The sequence below is a fragment of the Otolemur garnettii genome, unplaced genomic scaffold (assembly GCF_000181295.1).
Source record: "Otolemur garnettii isolate 467f Iridium unplaced genomic scaffold, OtoGar3 scaffold00096, whole genome shotgun sequence".
Lineage (NCBI taxonomy): Eukaryota > Metazoa > Chordata > Mammalia > Primates > Galagidae > Otolemur > Otolemur garnettii.
In genome coordinates, this window is record NW_003852491.1 from 6,877,482 (window position 1) to 6,883,812 (window position 6,331).

At 38.5% G+C, this 6,331-nt stretch overlaps 1 protein-coding gene and 1 pseudogene across 1 annotated transcript in view; one reads left to right on the forward strand and one right to left on the reverse strand.

Moving 5' to 3' along the window:
* The window catches only part of KCTD13 (potassium channel tetramerization domain containing 13), a 20,409-nt gene that overhangs the window by 4,738 nt on the left and 9,340 nt on the right, over nt 1-6,331 (forward strand). The gene's annotated exons all lie outside the window — the stretch shown is intronic.
* Nucleotides 3,888-6,331, reverse strand: part of LOC111727155 — a 6,179-nt pseudogene continuing 3,735 nt past the window's right edge.

A 6,331-nucleotide genomic window follows, 5' to 3' on the forward strand; every position in this document is an offset into this window, starting at 1 on the left:
AAAAAAAAAAAAAGTTTCATAAAATGATACTTTTAGTGAAATGTACTCTGATATGTTCTGGGTTTTTTCCTGTTTATTGTTGTTTGGCACTCATTAAACTTACTTTGTAACCCATTAGTGGGTTACTGCTTGCACTTTGGAAAACCTTTATTGAACTAGATCTTGGAAGTGCATTCCTGCTCTATAATTTTAAATTAGCTAATGTTATCACACACCATCTGTGTGTCAGCAGTGATTCTGGTCTCTGCTAGTGTCTGTATCTTGCACCTTTGTTTGACGTAAAAAGAAACACAAGGGAGCTTAAATGATACATCCAAGGTCAGAGAACCAGTAAGCAGCAGAGCTCAGATTTAATCCCAGGTTATCTCACTCCCCAGTGCAGAACTTTTCTGTGTTCCTGCTCTTTCCTTTCCAGATTCACCTGAGATCATTCATTCCATCCCCACCCCGCACGCTCCTCAATGTTCGACATTTAATCATCATTGGTCTATGCAAATTTTTTCCTTTAATTTTTTTACCCCTTCATTCCCAATGCTCTACTCTCTTCTTTTCCCCAGGGGATCCCATCCAATTCTGATGTTTTGATACGTATCCTTGGAGTATGTTTGTACCCTTGAAAAGCTAAATCATTATTCATATATTATGCATTTAAATTTCCACAAATGGCATGGAGCTATGGATCATTTTCTTCACCACTTTTTCAAGATCTATTCATGCTTTTGCATGTACATCTAATTCTTTGCTTCTAACAGCTGCATGGCATGGTATTCATTTACCATATTTTATTTATACATTCTCCTGAGGTTGAAGACCTAGATTGCCACCTTCTTCTGGCCCCACAAAATGCCACCATGAGCATACTTGCACATGTTCTCTTTGGTTCTATGCCAGAGTTCCATGTGATTATAGCTGGGAGTAGAAATGTTAGATCACAGGACACATACATATTGAACTTTAGTAAATATTTTCACTTTGCTCTCCTGAATGGTTATAGTACTTTATACTCATGTTCAACAATGCATAAGAGATTCCATTTCTGCATGTGGTCAACAACACATAGCGTCATCTAACTTTTTTATTTTGCCAATCTGATGAGTATAGAATCATCTCATTTGAGAGATGATGCATGTCTCTGATAACTAATGAGGTTAAGCTTCTTTTCACATATTCACTAGCTTTTTTGGTTTCCCCTTATATGAATTGCTTATTCATATTCTTTACCAAATTTGTTACTATTTCCTTTCTTTTTGTTGTTGCTTTGCAGGAGAACCTTGCATATTTTCATTTAGTTTCTAGGGAGAATTAAGCACTATTGCATTAGGGCATATGTTATATATGGTTAGTCTAAGGTGATAAACATAATAAATTAACTTTTGCCCTAAGCATCTGGAATGGTACTTTTTACCTACCATACTTGGGAGAGTTCAAAAAATACTCAAATTATTTGTTGGTTTTGAGATTCAGATGAGGAACCCCAGTTAAGAAAGTCTCTCCTAGATAAGAATTTCTGGACTAAATGTTGCCGGTATTTTCTCTTGGAATGTCACCTATCTGTGGCATCTGGTATTAAACAGAAATCTTTGACTTTTTAAATTTATAAATAACCACTTATTTTTAAAGCAATATTAATGATAGTATGAACTGTAGACATTCAGGAAGCATTGATGACCAAAAAAATAAAACACCAAATATCCTTCAAGTCTTTGCCTGTGTGTGATGTGTATGTATGTTTGCCAAAATCCAATCATGTAGGAACTGTTTTGTAATCTTTTATTGTTGTTGTTAATAATTGCCATTTTTCTATATCAATAAAATTTTATTTAATGTCCAGGGCATACACCAGTTTCTCCAGTTGTTCCAGAAATGTCTTTTATAGCTGGTTCATCTAGACCAGGATCCAGTCTAGATCCTTGTATTCCATCTGGTTGCTATGTTCTGTAAGTCTCTTTCAATCCAAAATGGTCCCTTTTTTGCTTGTGATACTGACTTTTTTTTTTAAATATGGAATTACTTTACTATGGGTTTATATTGCAAAATAAAATTGTCTTCCAGAAAATTAAAACATAAAACAACTCGGTAAGGGAATATGGTAGCTAATTATTTACAAACTGATTTAAAGACTAGACATTAAATCAGCAATACGTAAGAGATCCCATTATTGAAGGTTGTCCCATTATTTTCCTAAGTCTAATATCTCCTGCATGAACTATTTTTTTTTTTTTTTTGAGACAGAGCCTCAAGCTGTCCCCCTGGGCAGAGTGCCGTGGCATTACAGCTCACAGCAACCTCCAACTCCTGGGCTCAAGCGAGTCTCCTGCCTCCGCCTCCCAAGTAGCTGGGACCACAGGCGCCCGCCACAACGCCCGGCTATTTTTTTTTTGGTTGCAGCTGCCATTGTTGTTTTGGCGGGTCCGGGCTGGGGATTCGAACCGGCCACCTTAGGTGTACGTGGCTGGCGCCTTAGCCGGTTGAGCTATAGGCGCCGAGCCTGCATGAACTATTAATACAAGTTTTCTTGTTAAAGTATAGTTTGTGGCTTGGCGCCTGTGGCTCAAGCGGCTAAGGCACCAGCCATATACACCTGAGCTGGCGGATTTGAATCCAGCCCGGGCCCGCCAAGCAACAATGATGGCTGCAACCAAAAAATAGCTGGGTGTTGTGGCGTGCACCTGTGGTCCCAGCTACTTGGGAGGCGGAGGCAGGAGACTTGCTTGAGCCCAGGAGTTGGAGGTTGCTGTGAGCTGTAATGTCACAGCATTCTACCCAGGGGGGCAGCTTGAGGCTCTGTCTCAAAAAAAAAAAATAAAATAAAGTGTAATTTGTTCAGGCAAGATCACAACATAAATTTGCTTTATAAATTTGATTAAATATTATAAACATTTGAGAAAAATACATGTTTAATATTCTCAGCACTCAGAACACTGTATAGGCAGTGGTTTCTATCAAATTTTCTCTGGCAATTATTAAAAGTCTTTTTTTTTTGCAGTTTTTGGCGGGGGCTGGGTTTGAACCCACCACCTCTGGCATGTGGAGCCAGTGCCCTACTCCTCTGAGCCACAGGTGCTGCCCTAAAAGTCCTTTTTTAACCTTTGTTTTTCTCCATGACATCCTACACCCAAACCCCCAAAAGATACTTGCTTCAGAAACACTCTGAAACTACAGCAGCCAAAATGATATATTACTAAGGAAAAGCCCACTCATTGATAGATTCTAATTCATCATCTCAGCTGTTTCGGACTAAGTATAGGTGTAAAAGCTCATAAGTGGCATTCTTTTATGCAAAATAATATATTGGGTTTTTAAAAACATAGTTGCTCTAAATTCTTATGAGACGTACATGGCACTTATAACAGGTTCTGATAGAATAGTAGGGTGAATTTCCCACTGCCCTCTCCCTTGTTAAATGCATTTCTTTTATTTTTAATTTTTTTAATTTTTTTGCAGTTTTTGGCTGGTGCTGCGTTTGAACCTACCACCTCTGGTATACGGAGCTGGCGCCCTACTCTTAGAGCCACAGGTGCTGCCTTTTTTTTTTTTTTAGCAATAGTCTCACTTTGTTGCCCTAGGTAGAGTGCTCACAGCAACCTCCAGCTTTAGGGCTTAGGCAATTCTCTTGCCTCAGCCTCCTGAGTAGCTGGGACTACAAGCACCTGCCACAATGCCCAGCTATTTTTTTGTTGCAGTTTGGCGGGGGCCGGGTTTGGACCTGCCACCTTTGGTATATGGGGCTGGCGCCCTACTCACTGGGCCACAGGTGCCGCCCTTGACTTTTTTTTTATTGTTGTTACATAACGTGATGATAAATCTGGTGCTTATTTGAGAAAGAAGGTATTCTTTAGATGAGCTTGTGTTCGGAAGATTTAGGAAAAGGAATAAGAAGTCAACTAGCAGCACTTCTGGTTTCCTTTTGTGGCCCTACCACAGAAAAGTTATAGGATATAGTAAGGAAGTTGGAGAAAAAGAGAAAGTTCCAGGGGGAGAAGAAGACAACTAGTAGTCATCAGCAAGAAAAGAGAAGAAGAAAGGTGATTTTTATTGTTTGTTTTTAAGGAAAAAAGTTTTTAATAGTATGAAAGTTAAAAGGTGATTAGTTCTTACTTTTGATCGTAAGAATACAGGTACTAGCTGCAGAACCTTTATTGTTGACTGCTTTACACATATAGTCTCCTCCATCTTCTGTGAAAGTTTCTGGTAAGTAAAGGCAGTTGTAGGATAATTGGCAGAAGACTACCAGTACATTGAAAGGGGAGAAACCTACTGCCTTCAAACCACCATGTCACTTCTGGTTCGGGTTCTCCTGTTACTTTAACAGTGAATCTAACTGGCTCACTGTCTACCATTGATGTGTTTTTAAGCGGTTTCTTGAACCTAATATGCTCCTAATATGGTTTGCTCTTCGTCTTCCAGGGTGGAGCCATTCACAACACTACCCTCTTCTTCCTTCTCCTCTTCTCTTTTCTTTTGCAGTGCCGCATCAATTTCCCATTGTTCAAATGACATGTGCAGTAACTTCTGTTCTTCAATTCTTCTCTTTTCTTCTTCTTCTCTTGCCTCAGCCATTTGCTCAAATCTAGCTTTCATATTCACTTTATGAGTAAATGGGGCCTCACTTTTTTTGGCAGGCTTGATAGCAACATCAGCTTCCTCATGAAAGTTTTCTGCTTGTCTCTCTTTAAATTTCAAGATCAATTGCTCTCTTCCTTGCTTGTTCTTCTGTCTTTTTCTGTATTTTTTTCAGACAACTATCCAGTTTTTTCAAATTTGCTTTTCAGAATTTTAGCATGAATAGGGTCGCTCCTTTTTAATTGGATTAACTCTTCATAGTCTCTGCTCAATCCAAAGGTTTCACTTTCTTCCTCCTCTTCTCCCATTTCTTGTCTCAGTTGTTCAAACTCCTGTTTCTCCATTTCTAGCTTATGCTTCCATTCCTCTTCTGTTTGTCATTTTTCCGCTTCCATTTTTTGTTTTAAGAATTCTTCAAAATTAATTTCCGGTTTTCCATACTTCTCCTTGCTTCAGCAAATGCTTTCTTTTCTTCCTCTTCTCCTTCTGGCTTCTTCCTCTGCTTTCATTTTTTCCTCTTCTCTCCTTTGCCTTTCTATTTCTTCAAAACAGAGTATGAGCTTCCCTAGGTGATACACTTTTGAAATTGTTTCTGTGCCTTGGTTTTTTTTCTTCTTTTTTCTCAAACTCCTGGGCTAAAGTAATCCTCCATCTCAGCCTCCCCATTAGCTGGGACTACAGGTTTAGGCCATCACACCTAGGTAATTTTTCTCCTTTTTGTAGAAATAGGGTCTTGCTTCTGCTCAGGCTGATCTCTGGAATTTATGATACTGACTTGTTCAAGAAACTCCAGACTGCCAGTTGTCCTGTACAACAAACCTGCTTTCTGAATTTGTCTGTAATTTACTCATGGTATCATTTGGTTTGTTAACCTACCCTACCCTAAATTTCCTGTAAACTAGACTTTTGCTCTAAAGACTTGATAATGAACATTTTTGTTAGTATACATTTTAGGTAATGTTGTATATTTGATGTTGTATTACATGAGATATTCCTAATACTGCTAATGTGACCTATCATGAATGATGCTTAGAATTGACTCCTGGATTCACAGGTGGTTTGATCCCTCTATTGCAGTTACATTTCCTTGCTGCCAACTATAAAGTAATCTGTATGGTATTATTTGGATGCTGTATGAATGGCAGTTTCCTATCAACAATAGACCATTGATAATCTTTGTTTGAATTAATAATTTCATTACGGTTGTAGGATAATTATAATTCTAACATTTCTTCAGCATTATCATGTGGGATTATTTGTAAATTCATGCTTTCCATTAAGGAATTCTTGATTTGATTTTAACATAATCAGATTCCTCAACTTTTTTTTTTTTTTTTGAGACAGTCTCACTATGTAGCCCTCAGTAGAGTGCTGTGGCGTCACAGCTCACAGCAGCCTCAAACTATTGGGCTTAAGCAATTCTCTTGCCTCATCCTCCCCAGTAGCTGGGACTACAGGTGCCCACCACAATACCCAGCTATTTTTTGGTTGCAGTTGTCATTGTTGTTTAGCAGGCCCAGGCTGGGCTCGAACCCACCAGCCTCAATGTATGTGGCTGGCACCCTACCCACTGAGCTATAGGTGCCACCTCCTTTTGGGGTCTTTTTGAAGAAATTTCTATTCTAAATTTCTTTTTCTTTTTTTTTTTATTAAATGATAACTATGTACATTAATGCAATTCTGGGGTACAGTGTGGTGTTTTCATATACAATTTGAAATATTTTCATCAAACTGGTTAACATAGCCTTCATGTCATTTTCTTAGTTAT